The sequence below is a fragment of the Mus musculus genome, chromosome 5, assembly GCF_000001635.26.
Source record: "Mus musculus strain C57BL/6J chromosome 5, GRCm38.p6 C57BL/6J".
NCBI lineage: Eukaryota > Metazoa > Chordata > Mammalia > Rodentia > Muridae > Mus > Mus musculus.
The window spans coordinates 9,701,612-9,726,491 of NC_000071.6; the positions used below are offsets into that span (position 1 = coordinate 9,701,612).

Below are 24,880 nucleotides of genomic sequence, written 5' to 3' on the forward strand. Positions count from 1 at the left end.
AAGAGCTTATTACCAGATAGTTGCCATGATGGTCATGAGCCTGCATATGTAGGCCTGAGCCTACAGTCTTATTCAGCCCATTTCTTCCTCTACTTCTCTCTGGGACAAGGGGTTAAGAGCCAGTTTGTGCTCTGAATTCCTAGCTCTCATTATAGTACATGGCTTCTCCACGCTACCTGACATGTATGCTATGGGAAGTAAATCATATGATGTGAAACATCCTGACACCACTAAAAAGGTTTTTTAAAAATAATACCTTTCCTGTGTTCTTGGAATTGATTCAAGATGACTCTGTGGTCTCCAGAGGTTAAAGCCTCTCTGAATAGTCACTCTGCTCCATCTTCCTTTCAGAGCCTGTTTCCCTCCTTACCTGTTCTTATTTCCACTTTTATGAAGTTCCTCTCCAGCCATAAAAGGGCCCTGTTAAAAACAAGGGAGTCATAGAAGGTACTTATGGAGGGGCTGAGGAATTTGAGGGACTGCAGCCCATTTAATGGAATTGCTTTAATAGAAATTTGGCAACATGAATTTGGAGTTAAGAGGAAATGCATGCTAGCATTTCTCTGGGAAAGAGTTGGTAGTGGTAGGAGCAGCAGGGGTGGGGTTCTAGACTATTCTAAGATCCTTGTCCAAATGAAGTTATGAAATCATTTGACTATGGTGAAAGCTACGCATGTCCTTGACAAAAAGTATAGGTCAATAAACCAAGTTAAAAAAAAAAACAACAACAACTTAGGTTTGTTCAATACATCAAAATGAGAGAAAGCTAATGAAAAAGAAATGTGTAAAACATTAAACAAACAAAATTAAGATAAACACACAGGACTGGGAAACCTACTGGACAATGAGTGTGTTTTAAAAGATGCTTTTAAGTGTCCAGACTTACAGAGCTGGATAACATTTAAAAATATGAAAATAATAGAGAAATTAGATTTGGTGATTATCAATCATATTTGGTTTGAGAAGTTATTAATAGCTCAAGTCTAGAGAGTCAGAGAGGACTCCAATGAGAAATGCTCCCTCTTTTGGGATAATAAGAGAGCGTCTTGTCTCTTCTCTTTATCCAGCTGTATCCAGGATTTCTTCCACAGGCATGAGTAACTAAGCCATAATGTAATGTTAATATTTGGTCATTTGTAAACGTCATGTTGAAGGAATATCTAAGAAAAAGGTTAGGCTCTCAAGAAACAGACTTCCTCTCAGATCTATAAATCACTTCCTGATGATCAGCTATGTGACAAGGAAGCCACGCAGTTTGCTCTTGGGTGAGTAGACAGATATCCTGTGCATGAATGAATCCATTTCTCAGTGACAGTTGCTCTTTCAGCATGAGGGCAGTCAGCCACACATTTCTGTTTTCTGATCATATTTTGAGGATAAATTTATATTAATCTACTAGCACTATTCTTTCTCCACACTCTGTCCTCTTCCTTTTTTTCTTCTTCCTCCTTCTCTCCTTCTCCAAGCTTTCCTGCTTTTTAAAGAAAGGGTCATTAGAAAGTGTGAGAATTGCTCAAGGATTATATGAAGTTGTGGCAGCTAAACTGAATGCCTCATTAGCATGTGAGAGAAAAGCCCAAACAACACTATCAAAGGGTGTTAAACCAAACCAATGGGCCATGGAGGTGGTGCTTAGAATTAATTTAAATCCAGTTGAATCCAACTTTAAAGGCAACATGAATGAAAGAATTATTCCCCTAATACTTATTTAATAGCCTGCACACAAGTGTGAAGTGCACATTCTCATGTCAATACAAACCGGATTGATTGCCTAAATTTGTTTCTAAGTGGTCACCCATATAATAAAAACAAACTACAAAATATTTTGATATTTCAAGTACCTTTTTAAAAAAATGTTGTTGGTGGTTAAAGAGATCTGGAGGAAACACAGCGAACTCAGGAGAATAGCTAAAGCAGAGTTATTGTAGGTTACCCATAGGATGAAAATTGAAATACTCAATACACACAAGATAGGTAACAGATGAGAGGATAAAGAAATCTCAAGAGCCTTTAATTTGTATTCATAAACTCATAAATTCAGTAAAAGTTTCCTACAAAACAGGGTCAACCCCATTGGATGTGGCATGGGGGATGAGTGGGGCGAGAAGCTATGACTAAAACACAAACACAAAAACAAGAAAGCAAAGACAAAATAGTGGGGGTGGGAGAGTACGCTGATTAGCTACCCCAATTTCTTTTCAAGCCAACAGTTTGGCTCCCTCCAGTGTCTGCTTAAAGAGCCTGTTGTTCATTGACTGAGTGAAAGTGCTTCACAGACTTGGGTTCAGTAGGGTGGGTTTTGAGAGTGAAGTCTTTGTTAGAGCTTGCAACCTGAAAGAAATACTACTTGGTATTTACAGGCTGCATGTCTCTGTGCTCCAACTGGTATCTCTGAAGAAGAGACCATATGAGAAGCCAGGGAAAAATCCTCAAAAGTTTTCTGGAAGTAGGGTAGGAGTGAGTAAACTGGAAACTGTGGTTAGATTACAGGAGAAATTGCTGACTCAAGGCCTGAGCATGAGACAGGTTGTTTCTCCTCCCCTCCCCTCCCCTCCCCTCCCCTCCCCTCCCCTCCCCTCCCTTCCTCTCCCCTCCCCTCCCCTCCCCTCCCCTCCCCTCCCCTCTCCTCTCCTCTCCTCTCCTCTCCTCTCCTCTCCTCTCCTCTCTCTTTTCTCTTCTTTTCCTGGTTATTTTATTTATTTATGTTTCTAATATTATCCCCCTTCCCAGTCCCCCCCCCCACCACAAGTCCCCTTCCCCTCCTCCCTCTCCCTGCCTCTATGAGGGTACTCTACCACCCACATTTTACCTCTGACATGCATCCCTACTTCATGAAAGACCTTTCTCAGAGCAGACTAATGCCATTTGAATGCTGGCTCTCATCAAGAGTTCCTGAAGTATTATCCCATGTCTCTACCAAAGCTTGATCATGTAGAGTAATAATGTAACCAGAGTTAAATCTCTGGTTAATGCTTATTGAAATATTTTATCTCTATTTGACAAAAATAAACATAAGACAGGTAGCAGGCTAATGAAAATCCTATAGGCCAAGCTGAGATTGTTGTTGTTATATGCTCTGGTATGTCTTAAAAAAAGGCAAAATAATAAACACGCAATATTGCCTATGTTAAGCCACAGGTATTCCCCCTTACTGTGCTGCAGGCACCTAGTTGAATCATCTACTATTTTTTGCCCTTAATTCTGTAACAATCTGGGGCAATCAGGCAGATCTACGATTTAGGTCAGATGTGCAAGCATGGCAGTTAGTTCCATGGCATAGGTGGAACATCATTCATTTTACAAAATAATTTTGAGGGATTTTGACATTTTCAATAGAGATGATCTACAAGCCTTTGATTTGATAAGTTGCTTCCTGCTGCCTTCTTCCCGTCAGAGGCACTGAGCTTGAAAATGAGATCAAACTTCCGGAAAAAATATGCTTTATATAAATGTTCCCACTCATATTATTTCATAGTCTCCTATGACAACCTTAGCGTCAAAGATTTATTCTGGGTACTTAAGTTATACAACAAAATATCTGATGTGGATTTTGGCAAGAAATTCACTAACTGAAGAACTTGCCAGGAGAAGGTAGAAATGGGCATAAGGGTGCTCAGCTGGGCCTGGATCCCCCAATCAGCCTTCCAGTCTACCTGATAAAATAAACATTAAGCACAGCAGTTTCCCAGTCTACCTTTTGAGTATTATGTCTTTTGTAAACAAGTCGAATTTTCTTTTCTTACTCATGAAAAGGACCACAGCTGGTTTGAACAGCACAGTTGACTTGGAGAGAAAAGAAATGTTAGCACTTGAAGAGCTAACTGTTGCATGTGAATGAAAACGAAAACCCCATCTGGTTCCAAAGAAGCAACTGTGGTCCAGGTGACCCCTGGAAAGGGGCATCCATGTCCTAATGCAAAGTCTTTCACTTAACAAACATGAGATGACATTAAAGATAATCCACAACCATCTGTAACTGAACATATTAAGACTATAAGGATTTTTAGTTTTTGTAGGGTTAAGCACAATAAGGCAGACAGAGATGGTGCTTAGCGGAGTCATATTTTGGCTGTAGATGGCAAAATGATCTCTTGAAATACTTTTCATTTACCTCAAGGGCCAAGGAATCTCCTAGAGAAAAAAGAACCTAATCAGATCAGATTTTTCATGGTGTTGGAGGCAAGATTCTTTTCTTTCTCTAAAAAATGGGTTATTAAGTCCCCAAATTTCACCCTAGCTTCTTTTGCATATTAAGTGAAGCTGAAAAACCTCTCAGGGATTATTTGACTTTCAGTATCTCATCCTTTTGTTAAAATACATTTCAACTTGTTCCTGTAATTAACATTAACATCAAGTTCTTATTTCTAACTTCAAGACTCCAAGAAACTAAGATTACAATATAATGTAGATTAAAATGATTAGAGGGTAAGAGTATTCATAAAATGTGAATGACAGAAAATATGTCTACCAGCCCACATTGCCATGTAGACATAAAATTTGTTCCTAAGATTTTGCCGAATATAAGCAAACGTCTGACACTTTGAGTTAACATTTAAAAATATGCATCAGTTTTGTAATCTCTGCAGTGCAGAAGTTATTAAAGTTACAGCATTCAGCATGAAGACACCCAGAAAAGTCTCTGCATTGTTTTGCTTTTCCATGCCAAGAAATAATTAATATGAAATTCTCATTTCCATAATTTTCAGATCACACATGTAGTTTTCACAAGCACAAAAATACATGAGATGATATACAAAGAAGAGTGGACAATTCACAGTATAACCTCAAATTCTGTAAGGATAAGTAGAAAGCATTGAGTGAAGGGGCATTTAATTAACATCCATATGTATTATAAAAAGAGGGGTAAATTGATATGGCTGATTGGAAGATATTGTTGTGGTTAGCACATAGGCAAATATAGCTGTGAACACTATATGTGGAGATTCTTTTTAGCCTTAGTAGGTTGCCTTAGTTAAAATTTAATGAAGACCTACCAAGTGCCAAACCCTACTGGGCACTTTTATAGCTGTTACTTTCCATGATCTGAGCAAAATTGTGAGGAAGAATAGAGAAACCTTTTACATCTTCTAAGATGCTCTACCTTGTAAGAGGTTGCTATGGGATTCATAGCATGTTTTTTCTAGTGCTAAGTATGGTACTCACCTACTTCACCATGTTTCTCAAACGCATTGTTTGGCAATAGTAGAAGCAAATAGAACTAAAGCACAATATATTTCCTCACATATTAGGTAAAGTTTGACTAATGACAAATGCCTTCTTCTAAGCATACTTTCACAGTTACCACAAATCAATAGTAATGCCTGACGGAAAACCTTCATGTTCTAGAACTTCAATTAGCTTTAGCCGATCATCCCAGACAACTGCAACAAAAGAAGCAAGAAAACTTCAAATTTGTAGTGAAATTGCTTGCTGTTGTATAAATGAAGGTACCTAGACTTTCCCAAGAGCATGCTGTTACCGCTCCTCTGTTATAGAAGGTTAAAGTCAGATTGAAATTGATGCGATGCATGGCTTTGGTTTACTAGCACAGTGTGTTAAGAGAAGATGAGTATGCATTTGAATCTTGTAGTTGTATTGGTGAATCACCCCCTTGGGCTTCTCAGCCAAATGTAACCTTCATCTGTTTACACCAGAGTTGTGCAGGCTGTACTGGGTAGAGAGGATTTTGTCATTTCTTTTGGATGAGCCTCACATAGCTTTTGAATGCACTCTTTGTTCCCAAATCCCTAGGATACAATGGATATTCATCAACAATGAGTTGTTTCTTTTTAGAGTGTCAAAAACAATTGTGATAAGCAATGTTTAGAATCTGATCTGCACTTCTAATACATAAGTGGTTTTGAGCTCTCTTTTTAAAAGAGGGTTTTAGTGCTGAAGTGCTTGATCAATTCATTTCTAGGTCATAAACAACTCTGCAAGAGTCAAGATAACATGTACTACCCATACTCCACACACCAATACCTTTCTTCTATCGATTAATAAAACTTTTTCATGAAACTATCCACTTGCCAACTCTTCCCTACATATGATTTTCTGTACTCTGTACAATCACTTAAATCCATTTGTATCTATTCTGACTCCTAAACCCACTTCATTTTCCACATTCTTATGAATATTGCATCATTATTTTAAATAAATGAATGAATAATCCTCTTCCTTTTCCAGGCTCTTAAATGATAATCTCATTGCTTTTAGTATAAAGCACATACATTGCTGTCCACTTTTCTGGTCCAGTCTCTTTTCCATTCACAAGGTATATGATCTATAATCCTGTCTATCCCTTTCTTTGAATACAACTTGATTTCTTCCCCTTTAGATGGAGTCAATTCTTACATATTTAGTTATAGTGTATGTGTGTGTGTGTGTGTGTGTGTGTGATACACATGCATGCTCATGTGTGGATAGAGGCCAGAGGTCCACATCTCATGCCTTTCCTACTTGTCTTCCACTTTATTATGAATCAAGCAGGAGCCCACTAATTCAGCTAGATTGCTCATCATTGAGCTTCAGGGTTCTGCTTTGCCATCGAGTCTCAGGAATTACAGATGTGAGCTTATGTGTCCAACTTTTTAAGTGGTTGCTAAGGACTTGAACACAGATGCTTATAGTTGTCAAGCAAGCAGTTTACGGAGTATGACACCTCCCAAGTCTTCAGTTCTCATTTTTTATGGAAGCCCATTTTCTGTGGCATTAAACTCTCCTAGTATTACATATCTTTCTCTCCCTTTTGACATGTATTACACTTGTGACTGTATATTCTTTGAGATACTTGATGAATCACTATCTTTTCCTCTAGGCAAAAAGCTTTACACAGTCAGAGTGTTATATAGCTTACCATTATTCTAAAGTTAAGACACTATAAACAACTTCTTATAAAAATCTTTTGATTTTTACCTTAACTTTTCATGTGGTCCCAGTACTATTTGTTCAATCTCATCTTCAGGAAACCATATCACATATAATTCAGTCAAATTTAAGAAATATTTATGGACTTTCCTTTGATCTGCATTTCCCTCTAGATATTGTATTTATTTGCCAACCTTTGAAAAATTACTCAAAGGAGGAACAGTTGTCCCTGATTCCTGAAGTCCAACCTTCTCATCAGCCTTCTAGTTAGTTTTCTAATACCCTACCCTGTGTAACTGCCAGTGACTTTTGTGAACACCTGATCCCATCAAAATTCTCATGTATTAACCCTAGTAACCTATTAACAAACTATTAACCATCATTTTTCTTATGGAAATGTTCTTTGCTTTGTTTACATGATACTTATCAATTTAGGCTTGTCTAGTTAGTGACTACTAGTTATTAATGTTTAATGAGTGCCTGGCAAGTGTAATACCTTATTATATTTATTACCATCTTCAATGTAAGTGACATTGTGAAGCACATAATACATTAAGATTAAAACATATGTCTTCTTTTAAAATTTATATGAAGTCTAGTCTCAGGTTCTTTATATTTCCTTGTTTATATTTCTACAGCAAGTTAACTTGTTCATAAAGTAGTCAGCTATGACATAATTAGTGGCCTATCATTCAATTTGAAATTGCTAATTAAAGGTTATTGTTAAATAACAAATTTATTGATCCTATTAGCTATAGTTCTGGCTCCTCTGCTGGCTTATTACATTTTATGCAAGAATTATAATAGTGAATGAGTTTACTAGCTAATGGTGATTTCTAACTTTACTTGACTTACTAATTGCTTCATGTTTTTGATGCCATTACAAATATATCTTTTAATTTTCAGAAAAACATTGACAAGCAAATTATTTTTTACTATGAAAATTTTGGTAAATACCTTTCATGTTTTCCAGTAGTAGCATTTGTATACAATTTTTAAAGGTCAATTCAAATACCTTATTTTCAGAACAATACGTTTTTCTAATCTCAAAGAAAGAGCATGAAAAACAATTATTCTGATTCTAGAGGTTGATGAGTATCATCTGAATTATATTGTGCTTATAATTACCAGGTGAGACCTAGACATATCATATTTCCTATGAATTTTTCTCAAGTAGTCTGTGAACTATTTGAGGTCATTCTTTATATTGCGAGCACAAACTACAAGTCTGATACACAGATGTGAACAAACATTTCTGGAAAAAACAGGTAGATGTGCCAAAGTATACTAAATTAATCAGAAGGATTTTACATATAATAATATAATGACTATTCCCAGGGCTCCTTTTGTGGTCACCATCTGCCAGTAATGTGGAACCCTCGGGTCTCCCTGCATTCATGATTTCAGGGAACCGTGAAGTCCATTCCTATGTAGATGTTTCTCATTTTTTGTCTGAAATAGTAGGTAAAAGACTACAGTGGAATTTACACTTCTTTTCTAATCTGAGAATGTATAGTTTTAAAATTGGCAAAAGTGGCCTCTGATGGAAGGGATTTTGTTGCTGCTGTCTTTTGTCATTCTATCCTGTTTACAACAGAGCCTAGCTTGACATATAAACTCAGTTTAACCCTGTGGAATTGGAGAACAATAGAAACAAGTAGAACAAAATGGCATGCCCACACATGGCATAGCCTTATTTGGTTAAATCGGGATTCTATGCTTTTACTATAAAAATAAGTAGCATTGTTGAAATTTACCAGCAAACACTCACATTTACCCTTTGCTGTAGCTGCATAGCCCAGTTAATTCTCAAATAGGGATACAATTCATACTAAGTGCGTGTATAACCGAATCAATGAAGGCATATGTGCCACAGCCTTGAATGCTTTCCTTGATGAGCGAGTTATGACTATCATTAAGCCTTTGATGTCAATAAGGATTGTTGGAACTGTTTAAAACCAAATTATCACCATAAAGTCTCTAAAACATTCTACCTCCTCTCTTTCTTTCCTTCTCTCTTCATCTCTCTCCCTCCTCTCCTTCTCTTTTGTTGGAAGATTATTTAGTTTCTTTTCCCTGTTTGTTTTGGGAATTGTGGGTTTCCAGTGAGCACATGTCATGTCAAGCACTAACTCTAGATACTAGGTATATATTACAAATAAGCAAAAATACTCAGACTGTGACAAATCTTCTCCTTGGATACTCAGAAAAGCCAAGTTTAGCTAAACTACACAATTAATTCATGATCCCTTCTGAATGGAGAGAAAGTGCTGTTTTAAGGTTTTCTGTTCTCCTCTTAGGGACTTATGGTCAGATTCAAGAAGAGGAATTACTATTCTCTCAAAGTTGCATCTCTTGATTTGTATTCCTGTAATCACATCCTCAGAATTTCTTTCTTTTTGACTTGTAAACTCAGTTTAATAAATCAATTCCGGTTTAGCTACATGTAAATATACCTGTTGGGATAGATGGACAGAATAGTGACCAATGCAGGCAGATTGCTTTTCTTGCCAATACTTCATCTGTGCATCAATTCTACTTTTCTTTTCCCTTACCTAATATGGAAATACATTTCTAATTGCTTTACATTCTTTCATTTCCCCCAGGAAAATATAGAAGGCATTTTTTTGGAATAAGAAACTGTTTTATAACAAACAAGCAAGCGAACAAGCAAGCAAGCAAGCAAAAGAACATTATTTTCATACAGGTGGAGCTCAAAAGAAAATCATAAGTAAAGATAAAGACATAAGGCATTAAAAATTGTTTGTTTAGGTCACCTAACTACCAAGCTACTGAAATGAGAGGACTTTTGATATCAAATTAAAACATACACAGTTAAATATGTTCTCAATAACACTAGCACACTGATCAATTAACTAATTCTTTAGGCTCATAAGAATAGTAGGTTTTTAGTTATTGTTCATTGTCAATCACAGATTAAGATCATTATACTAACTCTTTGGCTATTTTACACTAGATACCTTCGTATAAGGGATGGTATAGTCAGGTGGTCTAATTCCCAAGCTCTGGCTCCAAGTGGTAGGTCTATTAGCATGTGCTTTAGATTCTGCTTCTATAAAATGGACATACTGATAACATCAACATCAGTGGGACTAATTAAGAGGATTAAATCTGTCTGTATAGTTAAAATAAAGCGGGAGTGCCTAGAAACACACATACTTTAAGGACTTGATGAAAGTTATTGTCTATACTATCTTTCCCATGGTTCTAAGAACACTGTACAAAATATGTATGTGAAAGCACTCATTTCACTTGGAGAACTATTGAGACAGAGTTGGAACTAAGTGGAACACTTTGGGGTGTTATTTGTTGGCATTGGTAAAAATTGGTGTTGTGAAATGTGATTTATGAATCCATTTCTATGAAAATATATGAAATGTACTTTTGTCCTAAAAAAAATCTAAGGAGGAGGAAATTTGCCTGGAATCAGACAATATTTTGGAAAGTTTACTCAGCTTCTCAGTTTTTATGCTTGTTTTTCTTTGTCTCTCATTCTTCATACCTCAGTGTTTCAGTGAAGTGGACAGATAGAATGTCTGCAGAGTTGCACTTGGAATCTAAAGAAACATCCCTGACTGTTATTAGTTACCTGAATCGTTGGATCGAATTAGATTTTATATTTATATCCAGCAATTACTCTTTTCCCTGTGCAATGGCTACTGATTCAGACCTGGGATGCTGCATTCTATCTTTTTCTACTGACAAAGTTTACTAATAGGAATTGTTTAGCTAAGAGAAATATCAAAATCCAATAGCACAATTTTAAAGTTGAGTAAAATGAGCCGCAAAATGATTTAATTAACCATTACTCTGTTTATTCAGTAAATATGTATTGATCTTCTACTATGTAGAACATCCTCTTCTGGGTAATAGATATGCAGCTGTGATTAAGCAGCTACATCTACAGTGGTGTGATAAACAATTATGGTCAAATGTGGAGAAAGCGATGCAGGGAGATCGAAGTGTGCAAGCCAGGAAGAACTAAGCTTAGGAGGTTATGATGCTGTGGGCAGGCTGATGGAGAAGAAGCATAGTGATGCCAGTTGCTGTGGTTTGAATGCAACAAGAAGGGTGAAGGCTAAAGGGCCAGACATCAAGACACACAGGTGAATAATGTGAATATCTCAAGAGTAATGAAAACTCTTTGGAGAGTCTTAAGCAGGAAGTGATATCTGGACTTGTATTTTTAGGAGGATGTTTTTCTTTTGCTTACTTTTTTTTTTTTTTTTTTTTTTTTTGCCACAGCCCAATAGTTGGTGATAAGATTCTCATATGCCCATAAGTGGCTTTTTTCAAGCCCCGAGGAAAGACAATGGTGACTGTCTCTGGATAAATCTTATCAAGTCATAGATTTACAGAACACGTTGGTTTTATTCCTCTGTCTTGTTTGTAGATTTACATGGTTATGTCTGTCCTGCTTTGTGAGACTGGGTCTCCCATATAGCTCAGGCTAGCTCCAAACTCACAATTCTACCTCTGAGTTTAAGTGCTGATGTTACGCCTGTATATGCAGCTGCTGTTGGCCTTCATCTTACACACGACTTTTTTGACATAGTTTTTGAAGGATGGTGTTTTTAACACGACCCCCTTTCTTTATTAAGCAAGGGACTTGATATAGCATGCTCTTTTCTCTGGTTGACAAGGAGGATGATTAGCTTAATTGTTTTGGCTGGCGTTTCTCACCCAACAGCTAATTCCTACCTACGAGGCACTATTCATCTTTGTGTCTATTAGATTCATTTCATACTTCCTATTCCCATTGCCACTGCCCTAGTTTGGGCCATCATTACCTCTCACCTGGAGTGTTGCCATAACTTGCCAGCTCATCTCCCTGCCTCCCAAACCTTTATTTTCTCATATTTATCTTCATAGTGTGCTTTCAGATTTCGTTGCTCAAGTGAATTTAGAGGGTTCTCTCTGCCTACAGAAGAGATCGTACCCATTATTCCTTTTTCTGTGAGAGTTTTACCATCTACACTGACCTTTCCCATGCTCTATTCCTTAACAGAAATAACATCATACAAGGAAATCCCTGGCTTTGGTCACCTTTCCATAGGCTCAGAGTAGATCCTTCTTTAAGATCTGAACAAGTTTTCAGGATTTGATATATACAATCAAAATTTCTATGATGTTACAAAGAAGTATCATGATCCTCTTTTCCTCATAGCTTAGATCCTAAACTTTCCAATCTTCATAGTTACATTTGCATATGTTGCTTTTCTCCTGTGAGATTTTATGTTCGTTGGACGTACTGATGTATTCTTTTCTCCGACCTCAATATACTACCTAATGCCTTGAAAGTAGAAGACACTTAAAGATTTACTTCCTTGGATTGATGTCACTCTTTCATGACATTTTAAAATATTCATATGAAGTTATTTTGTTTGAGATTCAAAATGCCTTTAGGAAAATAGTATAATTTGTGGATTGAAATTAAAAATGTAACAATTCTTATTTTTAAAGTACAACATATGAAGGGCAGAACACACATTAATATTTTATCATGGAATGTGCATACTGATTAAATTTAAAAATTAAAATAGAATTTATTCACTCATGAAATATTTATTAAATATTGCAATATGTTCCATTTATTATTATAGATTTACTTATAGAAAGGATACGAGCTCGATCTGCCTTCTTGTAGATCATTCTGATCAGAAAGATAAAGCCATCTTAAGTTTCTAGTCTCTGATTTGTATAAGCCTCATCAGAGCAATCTCCATGTAAAATGTCTTTAAAAGTGATAAGCAGTTATAATTTTGTATTAAATTTTTAAAAGTTTTTTTTTATTTTATATGTATGAGAGTTTTCTTGCTTTTATGTATATGTGTGCCTAGTCACTTAGAGGTCAGAAGAGGGCATCAAAGCACCTGGAACCAAAGTTATGGATGGTTGTAAGCTACCATGTGGGTGCTGGGAACCAACCTCTGGTCCAGAGCAAAAGCAACAGTTGATCTTAGCTGGTGACTCATCTATCTAGCCCCATTTGTTATTTTCTTAAAGATATAAAACAAGAGCTTTAAGGCAGAGTAGAGGGTGTGGAGTCCTGTGGGGGAAAAAAAATGGGTGCATACCCTTGTTGCGTAATGAATGAAGTGGGAGACTCTCACAGTGAACCCCATGATCTGTATACCACACAAGCGTTAATAGTAAGGATTGTAATGGTGTGTTTTTGTAATAATGCATGTAGTATTTTTACTTTAGTATGTAGCACTAAATGCATTTGGTCAACAAGCATTTGCTGCAAAACTAGTACCTCCTCACTGCAAAGTCGAACACCGTAAATATCTAAGGAAGTAAATGAAATGTCTCACATTGTGTCCTAAAGAAGGCCGCATTAGGAAGGGCTTCTGAGGATGAAAGAACACAGGATAATGCCTTTCCAGTGTGGGCAATACAGAGAAGATATGAAGCACCAGCTACACAGATGCTATAGCAGAAGATCAGGAAGGAAGAGATGTTCACGTGTGGGCTAGGTCCTCAAGCTTAGGAGTTTTCCAGAAATAGTATGTGAGTATTTTCTGTGGGTTGAATGTTGAATGCAAGTGAAAGGAACTCAGCCTGTAAGCAAGACCTGGATGAACAATAGGGCACCAAGAGTGGGAACTAGGTGACCTGGACCACTGAAGGAGAAAGAGCTGAGGAGCTGTGCTTAGACGAAAGAAAATGGTGCCTGGGGGACTCAGGTGCTGAACCTTCAGCAGTGAGAAGGAATCCCTATTAGGAATGTGTGCTCACACATACCCTGAGACTTTATCTTAAAAATCTAGGGTCACAGGACTTGGAAAGACTGACAAGTAAGGTCTCCCATGCTCACCTTCCCATACTACCTTCCATTCTTAACTTTGCAGAAGTTAGAACTGGAGTCAGTAACAACAACAAAGAAACATTGATCATAATCCGTGGGAACACAAAAGCTTTCTGTTCCAGATGTTAATGCAAAACATGACAGCTCCCTTTGTCATGATCAAATATACCTGTAGTGTTCAAAGTTCCAATTGTCATATTTGTCTAAGCATACTATGTTTTTTAAATAAAGACTGGTTAGTAGCTACAATTTCTCATTATTTTTATGCACAAGCATATTTTACTGAATAAACCTTAAATAAACCTTAAATAAGGAGTAAGAATAAAAAATAAACTTATTATTCTACCTATAATCTATTCCAGACAAAACAGAAGTTACTATTCAGGCCTACATAAGACTGCATAGATGCTTTAGATAAAACTTTTATAAGACAGATGAAAATATCATAGGCTTTGATGATTATGAAATTAGATTTAACTATAGGTTTGCAGAAAAGAGGAATAAAACACATCAAAAGACCACATTGATAAACAGGAGCTATCTTGGGTGAATAGGAAAAGCAGATGTTGGTGTTGAGGAAGATGTCTAGGAATTTATATTTAAGTGATGAGTTTCCATTGAGTTCTTTGAAAGCCAATTATTTACCAAGATTTTCCCCTGGGAGTGTGCTTCAGAGGACTGAACCGGATGCCTCACAAATACTAGGCAGGAATTCTGTATCACTAAGTGTGTTGGTCTGAATGAAAATGGCCCCCATAGGCTCACAGGCAGGTGTGGCCTCGTTGGAGTCTGAAACTATGAGGAAAAGAAATGGTTTGGGGTGGTGATAGTTTTTGGCTTTAGATACATAAAGCCTGGTATATAGGGAAATTCCTGTAGAATCACCTCCACCAAGTGGCTCTGTGACCAACAAAAGGTCAAAAAAGCCAGGCTCTGCGGGAGCCTCAGTGTGACTTTTTACAGGTAAACCTTGTGATGTGTGAGATTCTTGGACTTTAAAAATGTCTGAAAGCGTGGGTTCTGGGATTTACTTCTCTTTCCGTTGTGAATTTGACTGAAGGCAAAGTTGGGAAGACTTCCTGGGAACAGAACCTGGAGGCCCAGTCTGAGCCCCCCCGCACCCACTGCTGCCCATCCACCATTCTCTCTTCAGTGTTTTTCCCATGTGATTCTGAGCCCTGCTTAGGAAACTATCTTTGTGAGGTCTGCCAACCTCAGCTAAGCAACCATTCACTTGAACACAGTAGAAGCTGCGTGGAAAATGGAAGTTGCCAAATGGAGTTCACCCGACTCCTGTTGCCCTGCAAATCTTGAGGGAAGTGGAGAATTGGGACAGAACAATGCTTTCTCATGCCCTTTAGATTATAAAAATATAGCCATAAAGACAACTTCAGTCTGAAGAGGATATAAACAAATCAGGTTTCTGATCTTCAAAAAACAGAAATGATGTTTTTGCTAATTAATTAATTTAAAGTGTCAGCAGCTTTTTAAAAGAAATTCACTCAATATTATAGTAAAAATTGCAGAGCAAATAAAGGGAGACGTTTTCTAATATGAAGGCTATAAAATAGATGATACCTTGTGTTTATTTATTTTATAGGAATTTAATACAGCTAACAGAATAAATACCTTTGCAATGAAAGTAGACTTCTAGAAAGTCAGCCTGCTCATATAACTCATAGAAACTGCTTTATTAGTTGAGGTTAATTAATTAATACTCAGCTGTGGAGTTCAGACAACTGGTTAATCCAATTATAGTGGAAGGATATGGTAAATAATTTGGTACAAGCAGTTCACAGAATGTTCTCTGTAGGACCATCAGTCCATGGTAAATTGATTTGTACTGATTATTTGAGTACCTCCAAAATGTTAGTATCTACAGATGAAGTCCTTGGGAGATATATTTGATGAAGTCTGTACAATACCAGGTTTCTTGTTGACAGGACAAGTGTTCTAGTAAGCACAGGTGATGGAGTTCTCTCTCTCACCATCTCGTGTGTAGATTGGTGTGTAGATTGAAAAGAAGGTATTCACCAAATCTGCTGCTAACTTGACCTTAGATACCTCAATGTCCAGAATTGTTTGCCACTATAGTATTTTGTTATAGTCTCCTGAGCAGTGGAATTGAGAAATGTTTTCCAAATTTGCATTTTTTCTCGTGAATTATCTGAAGCTTAGTCAATATGTAGCTTCTTTACTTCTAGTTCCAACAGCATTTGTTCTCACTACTCTAGGCTACGTCTAGCCAATAACCTTCATTTTAAAGAGATTCTGATGTTGGCTTTTGTGGTCTGCTACGTGCTGTGTGTGTCAGAGGTGATTGTCTATGTAACAGGCAGAAACTGGGGCTGGCATTCTCTCTCCTCCTCCTGAAACATTCCAACCTCTTCCATCTGAGGTGACCAAGGTTTTCTCTCCACACCACACAGCAAGGTCATAAGTTAAGATCTTAGAAGAAACAGGGGAAGGGGGAGTGCTGTATGTCACTTAACCTTTTTCTCCAAGAGGATTCATTTGTTCAAGTGATGATCTACCTCATCTCAAATTAGTAAATTCTGAGAGTTTCATGAACCAAGGCAGATGTCAGAAGAGATAGTTTGAAAAAGTAGGGCTATAAATATTTCTCAAATATATTTTCCCAAAGGGCAGGCCTTGGTCATTAGATAAATGTGTCTGAGTCTTACATTATGACTGTTTGTCAGTGTTGAAGTGAGGTATGGGGTGCCCATCACAGTCCCTGGGCTTGACAGAAATCACTGGAATTAAGGAATCAGCAAATGGAGGGTCTCTGCTTTTTCAGAAAAAAAAAAGATGTTTGAAAATAGAAACAGGTAATTATATTCCTCAGATCTCATTTTCTCCTTGAGGCAGATACAATTCCAACTGTTTCTGACCTTGTACTGCCATCTCTCAAATTGGCATGCATTTTGGCATATTTTTTGAAAGCAGTTTCTACTATGTTGTATTCACTAACACATGGCGTATTGAAACTGCTAAGTAAAATAGAAAATATTGCTAATAATCTATCTGCTATGTATTATTAACAATCGAAGGAAACAGCTCCCACCAGATGGAGGGACAGATCTGGGATTTCTATTATTTTCTTTCAAGTTTACAAGAACATTGTAACACAATTCACATTTGGAGAAAGATCTTTGAATAAGACTTATCTCATACTTCGGGTCTTGAGCACTGTGACAACAGGTATAAGCTTATGAAAACAAGACAACTTGTCTATGAGAAAGCACCCAGGTCACAGAATCTGAGATGGGAGCTTTTATATGGCAGTCCTACAGACTGAGCAGGCCACAGTATTTCTCTTATTCTTAGTGTGTTTAAAAGTGAGAATCTCTATGCCTTTTTAGTTGCAGGCTGCTGGATATATTATGGACAAATGCTCCAGTATATAAAAATACTGAGACTACATAAAGACAAAGTTACTATTCCAGCTGGGCAGAGACATTTCAAAGTTTTACTAGTCTACAGAACCTTTTTCAGCTTGTTTACCTAGTGGGAAATAATTAAATTGTAAGAGAAGAGACACAGGAACATTTAGACTTACCAAGCAAAAAAAAGCTGTTCCTTCAGAGTCTGTATTCTTGTGACTGTATTTATTTTTGAGAGATTGTGATGTTCTTTGAAGTCAGCTCCAGAAAATTTATTTCTTTCACATTTTCAGAGCTTCTATTTATTTCTCAGGTTGTTAACAAATTTATCATCTTTCTATAATGTTCTTATTCTCTGATTTTCTTTAGACATATTTAATTATAAATAATGTTTCAGACTATTTCTTCCACGATATTTCCTTGTTTTTAGGAAGGGTTCTGTTTAAGGGTAGATGATGTTTTGGCCTGTAGGGCCTTTTCTGGGTCCCACTCATTGCTCTTTGTTTTTTGTTCTTGGGAAACATGCCCCTTCATTTGAATCTCAAGAAAGATTTGTTGAATGAAAGCAAACATGGCAAGAAAACATTAAACTGAGTGGCTATAGAGTTTTCATTATAATTGACAAAGTTTGCCTTGGGGTTAAAAATAAGTTTTGATTTTTGTTTAGTACTTGCTCTTAGGCAAGTGACTGGATCATCACTTCTTTTGTCAAATGGGCTCACAAGTGTGCTCCTGACTCATTGAATTCTTGTAACAATAAAGCAGATGGTCCTTGCTATGTTATAGCCACAGGACAACTGGTTAATAATGATCTACTATTAGAACATATCAGTAGTTTTGTCTTTCTACAGAATCTAGCACAGTACTTCTATAGAGCCTGTGTGTATGTGTGTGTGTGTGTGTGTGTGTGTGTGTGTGTGTGTGTGTGTATGAGAGAGGTCAAGACAGAGACAGAGAGACAGAGAGAGAAAGATGCCAAGACAGAGAGACAAAGAATGTCTGTGCACAGGCATGTCTTATATCCAAATGAACATGTTAAATAAAGGAGGCCAGTTTTTAGCTTGCATGATAATTTTGATAACTCCTTTTTACTTTTTCTCTGTGTGCTTGTATGCATGTGTGATTGTGACTATGTGTGCACATGTACATGCTGGTGTGAATTTCTCTCTCTCTCTCTTTCTTTCTTTCTGTGTGTGTGTGTGTACATGCATACATGTATAAAGGCCAGAGATCTCTGTCTGGCCTTCCTTAAGTTTTTTCAGCCTTATTTTTTTTGAAACAGGCTGTCACTGAACACTTACTTGCTAACACTGACTGGTCAGTAAGTGCAAGGGATCATCCTACCTCGCCCTTCTCAGCTTGGGATAACAGGTGCACGCTGTCATGTCTGCTGCTATGTGAGTCCTGGGAGTGGAACTCAGGTCCTCATGCTTAAGCAGCAAGTGATTTTATGGACCAATTATCTTCTTAGCTCTGTAGTGTTTTCTAATGGAGAATTACAAATTAAATTTTTTTGAATAGTTTTAACTTTTCATATGCTTGCAAAGTTTCTGGATGTATTTTGTCACTCTGTGTCCTCACTATATACCCCAAATCTTATTTTGTTCGGGAGCTAATAAATATCTTCCCATCAGTTGTTTTGCTAAGAGCTGACTTTTCTGGTTTTATTGTTTTTCTTGAGAGCTTCAACAGAAATGACTCCACATCCTGTAAAACTCAACACTGGTCTCGAAATTGTTATCGTGTTAGAATGTCTATGTTGTTATGTATTGGCTGTAAGTTTTTGAAAACTGCACATCTAGATTTTGAAAATTGCTATATGTTTGATTAGTGTCTATGTTTGTCCAAGTGATTTTTGGTAGAAAGAGCAGTGCACTCTGACTAGAAAATAAAAGTGCACTCTAACAAACTAAACCGGAGAACCTCTTATGCTTTCTGTGGAGCTATCATCTACATATGTGGCTTTGTTCTGAAACATGATATCTTGGTGTAGAGTTTGTATAGACTTTATATGGATTTTTTCTAAGTGGATCTGTGTGTGTGTTTTAAAGTACTGTGTGTACTTTTCAAGTTCTGAAGCAGGACTGCTAATCTGATAGGAAGAGAGAGTCTATGTAGAGCATCACTTCTTAGAATGCTTCTCTGGTTCCAAGGTGAAATCGCAAATATATTAATGGCCTACTTTTCCTCTACCAAGAAAATTGATTTTCCCTTTGTTTCTAAGGAAAATCATTCTGAGGATACTCAGCACTGTGTGATGAATGCACTATAAAAACACTTTAGGACCTCAGATGGGAGAAGACTGACTTAACATTTGTTTGCTCCATGCAGCCCAACTCAATTCCCATAAAAACAGTTAGTTTTGTAATGGCCCCTCTCCCTTTAGTTTCCTAAATCCACACAGATGTTTTTTGTGAATAGTCTAATGCCCAACAAGGTATAAAGACAGCTGAGCACCTGCTTTTGGCTCTTTCTAGATTTGCCAAGTGTACCTTGGAAGGTAGTTCCTAGTCATTTGCTCCTAGACTGTCTAGTAAAAGCTTGCATTTCAGTGCCTGGCATAGGGAGAAACAATTGAGTGGGAGACTGAGGCTACCAAGATATTTGCTAAAGAATCTTAAGGAAGCCTACACATGGTTGTGTTGCAGCCAGATTTTAAGTGAACAAAATAAAAGCCTGCTTTTCCCCCTTGTGGTTATTTCAGGCTTCTTATTTTAAAAGTAACCTTCACATATGGTTCTTCCATATAAGCCTAAATATATTTTGTGTTGGTATATGCATGATGGGAGCTTACTTTTCATGATACAGAACATTGAATAATGTGTTCTTAATTCTGGCTTTTTCAGTTTGTATCAGTATGAAGTGGCCACTGAAAACTCTCACAAAACTACTGCTCCATGTTTACACACAGCTAACTAACTTACACTTTTACATTCTTAGCACATTCTATTAATTAAGGAAATCACTTTCATGTCAGCAGTGGGATTTACATGACAACAGCTTTTGGGGCTCATTGGAGCATCAGACCAGCATGTCACAAAAGTCCCTTGTAGTGTGGGTGGTGACAGGGCTCTATTGGCAACAAATTTGCAATGAAAATATCTCATAAATGTGCAGCCACCCAGAACATTGCATAGAAAGTATCTTCTGGATAGTCACATAGGCCACTAATGTCAAGGAAGACAATTTCCCATCTCTTACATGAACCAGATAAATTATTAGGACGTATAGCCACACACAAACACATAAATGTCCTAAAACATATACTGTTGAGGCAAGAGGTGGATATAGAACTGGCACCCACGTGTTTTCTTGTGTTATTATGTATTTTACATGACCTGTATAAATGTTGGATGAGGATCTTAAATCATACAAGAGGATGGAATAGCCCAGAGGAGTAAATGATAAGGAGTTAGCAATAAGATAAATTAGAGTCATGAAATAAGCTGAATTAAAAAATTCTTAATAGAGAGAACCATTACACTACATAATAGTTTTTCAAAAACTCTGGAAGAAGTCATCACATGACCTGTTAAGAAATACACTGGACTAATGCACTCCAAAATACAGTAATGCTGTAGGGACCCAGGCAGCATCAGAGATGGCAGGAGGAGGATGACTAATGGTTTGTGTGGTCTCCGTTGTTACTATGATTGTACTCATTTTGTGTGCTTAGGCTGGATAAATAATCTTTTCTCATTTTACTCTGCTTCTTGAAAGCAATTTCAGCAAATCTGTCTAATGTAGATTGGATACATTTAGCACAGTTTCCAAAGAATGAACAATCAACTCAGCATAAAACAGCAAAGAGAGAGCACTGTGTGTGAACAGCAGACCCTTGAGGAACTGGTCTGAAGAAGAAGACTATCACCCTGCACCTCTGGCCGTATTCTATACTGAAGAAGTTCCCTCCTCTTTTTAATCAAAAAATGAGATATTTTTCCCCTTTTTGAGTGGGTTCTTGAGATAATGTTGAGTACAGAAAACAAATCAAAATACTTCATTCTTAGGCTGATAGGCCACACCTTGCTAGGTACTCGCCAAACCCTGCAAAGAGCCAGGGCTCATTTTGTGATTTATGTTTACAAGAATGGACATGAAGTAGGGATCACTAATTTGAAAATGAATTTCAAGCTCAAAAAGATGAGCATATTCCTGAGAAAGTTGTATGCTATTATTGCTATGTATCTTACAAAACTGGATAATCCAAGACTAACTGTGTTTCTGATTGATTACCTGTCATGAGGCAGAGAAGAGAAACAGATGACCTTTGGATGGTCTGGATCTTTCATTCAACACAGATATTAGTTATAACTTAGAAAAAAAGATCAGTCATTTTGGTGCTATCTTTGCATTTCAACTTAACCAGTTTAATTCCAATGGCATGAAATAACAGAAGTGTTGCTAATGTTAGGCAATCTTGAAATAAGTAATAAGATTCACATTTCCTCCACATACACATACTGTCACTTTGAAGATACAACCATCATCCAAACATGTTTTCTTGATTACTGATGACATGTAACTGAGAAGCCCTATGCACGTTAAGTAGTGAAGCAGCCTTTTCCTTTGTGCACTGAGAAACTTTTTCTTTTTAATATATTAAGCTTCACATTTTATAAAAAAGATATAGTGCACAGAAGTACATGTTTTCACCATTTTGGAGTGTGAGTGGGGTTGGATTTAAGAATACAAAGTTTTCTTCTCATATTGTTTTAGTCCCAGGAATGCAGATACAGTTTTCTTTGTTTCATGTGTGCTAGAATACATTTCAGAATTTTTTCCTGTGCTATTTTGTATCATAAGCACCAAAAGTATCACTTAGCATGTAACTCAGGAGAGCCCATGGCATGTCCACTGTAACTCAGGAGAGCCCAAGGCATGTCCAGTCCACTCAACATATCTCTGTGGGCAGCCAGAACCCAAAGGTGTGGACAACCCAAACCTACAGGTGTGGGAAACCCTTGTAACTGTAAGTCACTGCTATTGCAAAGTGAAAAATGCTACTTTATTAAGGTTTGCTACACTTTAACTTTCAGATTCTCAAATTATATTGGGCTGATTTTAGGGGGGAAAAGACAAATAGCAGTGCAGAATACTAACAGCTAATCAGAGTTCCCTCAACATCTTTGGTAGGATTGTTATTCACAGGCATCTAGTCTAATGGGAATCTGGATATTTTGGTTAATGCTGATACCCAATATTTATATATACAACAGAGTTCAAGTAGCAACCTCAAACTGCGATCAGATAAATCAAAGCCAATTTAGATATGAAGACAGTTAAATGAATATTTCCAAAGGGATGGATGTTAACCCCACCTCTAACCCCAACAAAGTTGCTAAACAAGCAGTCCTGGGGGCCAGGAACAAAGAAATTTAAGCAACCAACTGCTGAGGTGCTTAACACTAAAACTCATAAAAATCATAACTTGCTTTGTACTACTGTGTGATTACATTGGGCATGTATATATTCAATGTATCTATAACATACCTATTACTGTTCAAACAGGAGTAGAACTATTTTATAAGTAAATTAGTTGAATTGGTGACCATACATTTTGAGAGAGGTGGAGTTTTGTCTTCAGAATTTGCAGCACTCTAAGATATTTTGAAAGCATCTGTTCACTCCCTTAAACCAGCTCTCTGAATGTATTATACCTTTAAGAGACCCTTAAATGTTTCTTACCTCATAGAGGAACTAGAAGGAAATCCAAGTGAAATTCCGAAAGAATCAGCTTATTGGCTATATAACCTAGTCTATTTTTGGACCACGGATCTCCCGCCCTCTCCGAGTTATCTCACTGCCAGATAAGAAAATGGAACAGGATCAATGGGTAGATATGCTTTGAGTCTGGTTCTTGAATTTCTTTTTTGGCTCAAGTCAAAAAGAGCAAAGGGCAGCGAGTTAGGGCTAATTTCCAAGCACGTTTGCTGGTGGGTGAACCTCTGTCTGCCCCTGGCTGCGGAGCTTATCCTGGCAGCACCAGGGGGTCCTGCTGACCGCTATCCTCCTGCCTGACAACCTCCACACCCACATGCAGCTACCAGTGTGTGAGCCACACATCACAGGGTTCCTGTGCACAAAGCCTTATAAAACCCCCAAGCGCAAAGCTGGATGGAGGCGGTTGGAGAATGAGACCTGTCTCTCTAATTAGTCCCTCTACCTCTCCTTCTCTGGCTGCAGATCTATGCTCTGAAATTGGCCCCTTCTTGAAGGGACAGTAGCGCGCGCACACACAAACTCACTCTCTCACTCACACCCACATTGCTCCTATGACCCACGTTTTCCACCCCCTGGCAGATAGATATGTAGGGACTGGTCCGTGCTCTGCCTCAACTTTCCTCGCTTTGCCTGCCCCACGCGGCACCCGAGCTCCTGCGCCCTGGCTGGGCACCCTCCAGAGGGGCAGGTCCCCTTCTGGGCTGCTTACCTCGCACGGTCAACTCCTGGCAGGAACTGAAGCTGACCGCGGTGGTAGCGGCAGCGGTGAGCCTGCACCCAAGCTCTGGCTCATGGTTGGTCCTCTTCATCCGACACAAAAGAGGGAGCTTGCTGCCTTTGTCCTTTCTAAATCCAAGGGAGAACTTATTTTGCCCCTGAAATGGCCAACTTGTGCGCGAAGCTTCCTGTCACAGTGCCCCCTGCCCCCGCCCCCGCCCGGCTGCGCGCTGGACCACTGCCCGGTGGCCCAGCATCCAGGCCTCCGAGTCAAGGAGGAGTGGGAAAAGGGAGGGCTAGAGGAGAAGAGCAGGAGGAGGTTGGGAAGAAGGGGACCCAGTGGTCTTCAGCAGAAGGGAGGGGAGCTTTAGAGCCCAGGCGCCCTCCTCCTCTTTGCAGCCAAACCCACTTCCTGGGCTCACAAGCAACTTTCCTTCACCTTGGCCAGGCAGAAACAGTCGCATCTAACTGGGACTCAGGCAGAGAGGCACGGACCTTCTGACATCCTCTCCTCCTCATTCTTCTCCTTTCCTTTCTCCTCCTTTCCCTTCCCCCTTCTTCCCTCCGTTTATAGGGGTGTAGCTGCAGAGTCTTCAGTGAGCTACTGTACCTAGACCCAAAGGTTACAATACAGAAAGCCTGGCGGGGTTGAGAGCTTCTCTGCCCCAAGGTTTGCAGTCCTTAGGCAATGCATACAAAGGTTGGTGAATTTCGGAGCAGTGGCGTGAAGGGGCGTGGGGAGGTAGAGTGGGAGGTGGCTCCAACTTTGAAGCTCTGCTAAGGCTCACGGCACGCGGGTGGGCAGGGACCTACAGTCATTCCTAGTAAGAACTCTCCTGTGGTCCCTATGTAAAAGGCTGACTACTCTTGGAGGAGACGGCGAAAGAGGGAGCAGTGTGAGCGAGTGAACCCAGGAGGCCGATACGCAGCTTTGCCCCACACGCGGTTCAACTGCACATTGCGAACCCCTGGGGAGGCTTGTGCAGCACAATCTCTGGGTCAGCAGGGAGGGAGACGCTCCTGTTTCCTAGCAACGCTCATCAATCTTCTCGGGATAGCTCCCTCTGAAGGAATTCGATTGGATAGCCCCTTGAGAGAAGCCACGCCCCTTCAAGAATGCTGGGCTGCTGCTTTTTCGCATTCTCCCAAATTTCTTAGGTGGAAAAAGATTCTAGGGAAGTGCTTAGATAGTCTCTTCTTTCTTATCCTCCGGTGCAACCACACTGACCCCTTGGAGCTAACCTTTTCCAGTTTCACATTAATCTTTCTCTAGTCCTACTTTTTTGTTAAGAGGGTCTTCACAGAACCTTTTCTTTCTTTTTAAAATTAAATAAATAAATGCCTCAAATCGGTG

The 24,880-nt window shown here is 38.5% G+C and overlaps 1 protein-coding gene across 1 annotated transcript in view; it reads right to left on the reverse strand.

Moving 5' to 3' along the window:
* Positions 1–23,741, reverse strand: part of Grm3 (glutamate receptor, metabotropic 3) — a 240,117-nt gene extending 216,376 nt beyond the window's left edge. The window contains exon 1 of the mRNA NM_181850.2: positions 23,519–23,741. The gene's annotated coding sequence lies outside the window, so the exon portion shown is untranslated. The remainder of the gene's footprint in view (positions 1–23,518) is intronic.
* Between the last annotated feature and the right edge of the window lie 1,139 nt (positions 23,742–24,880).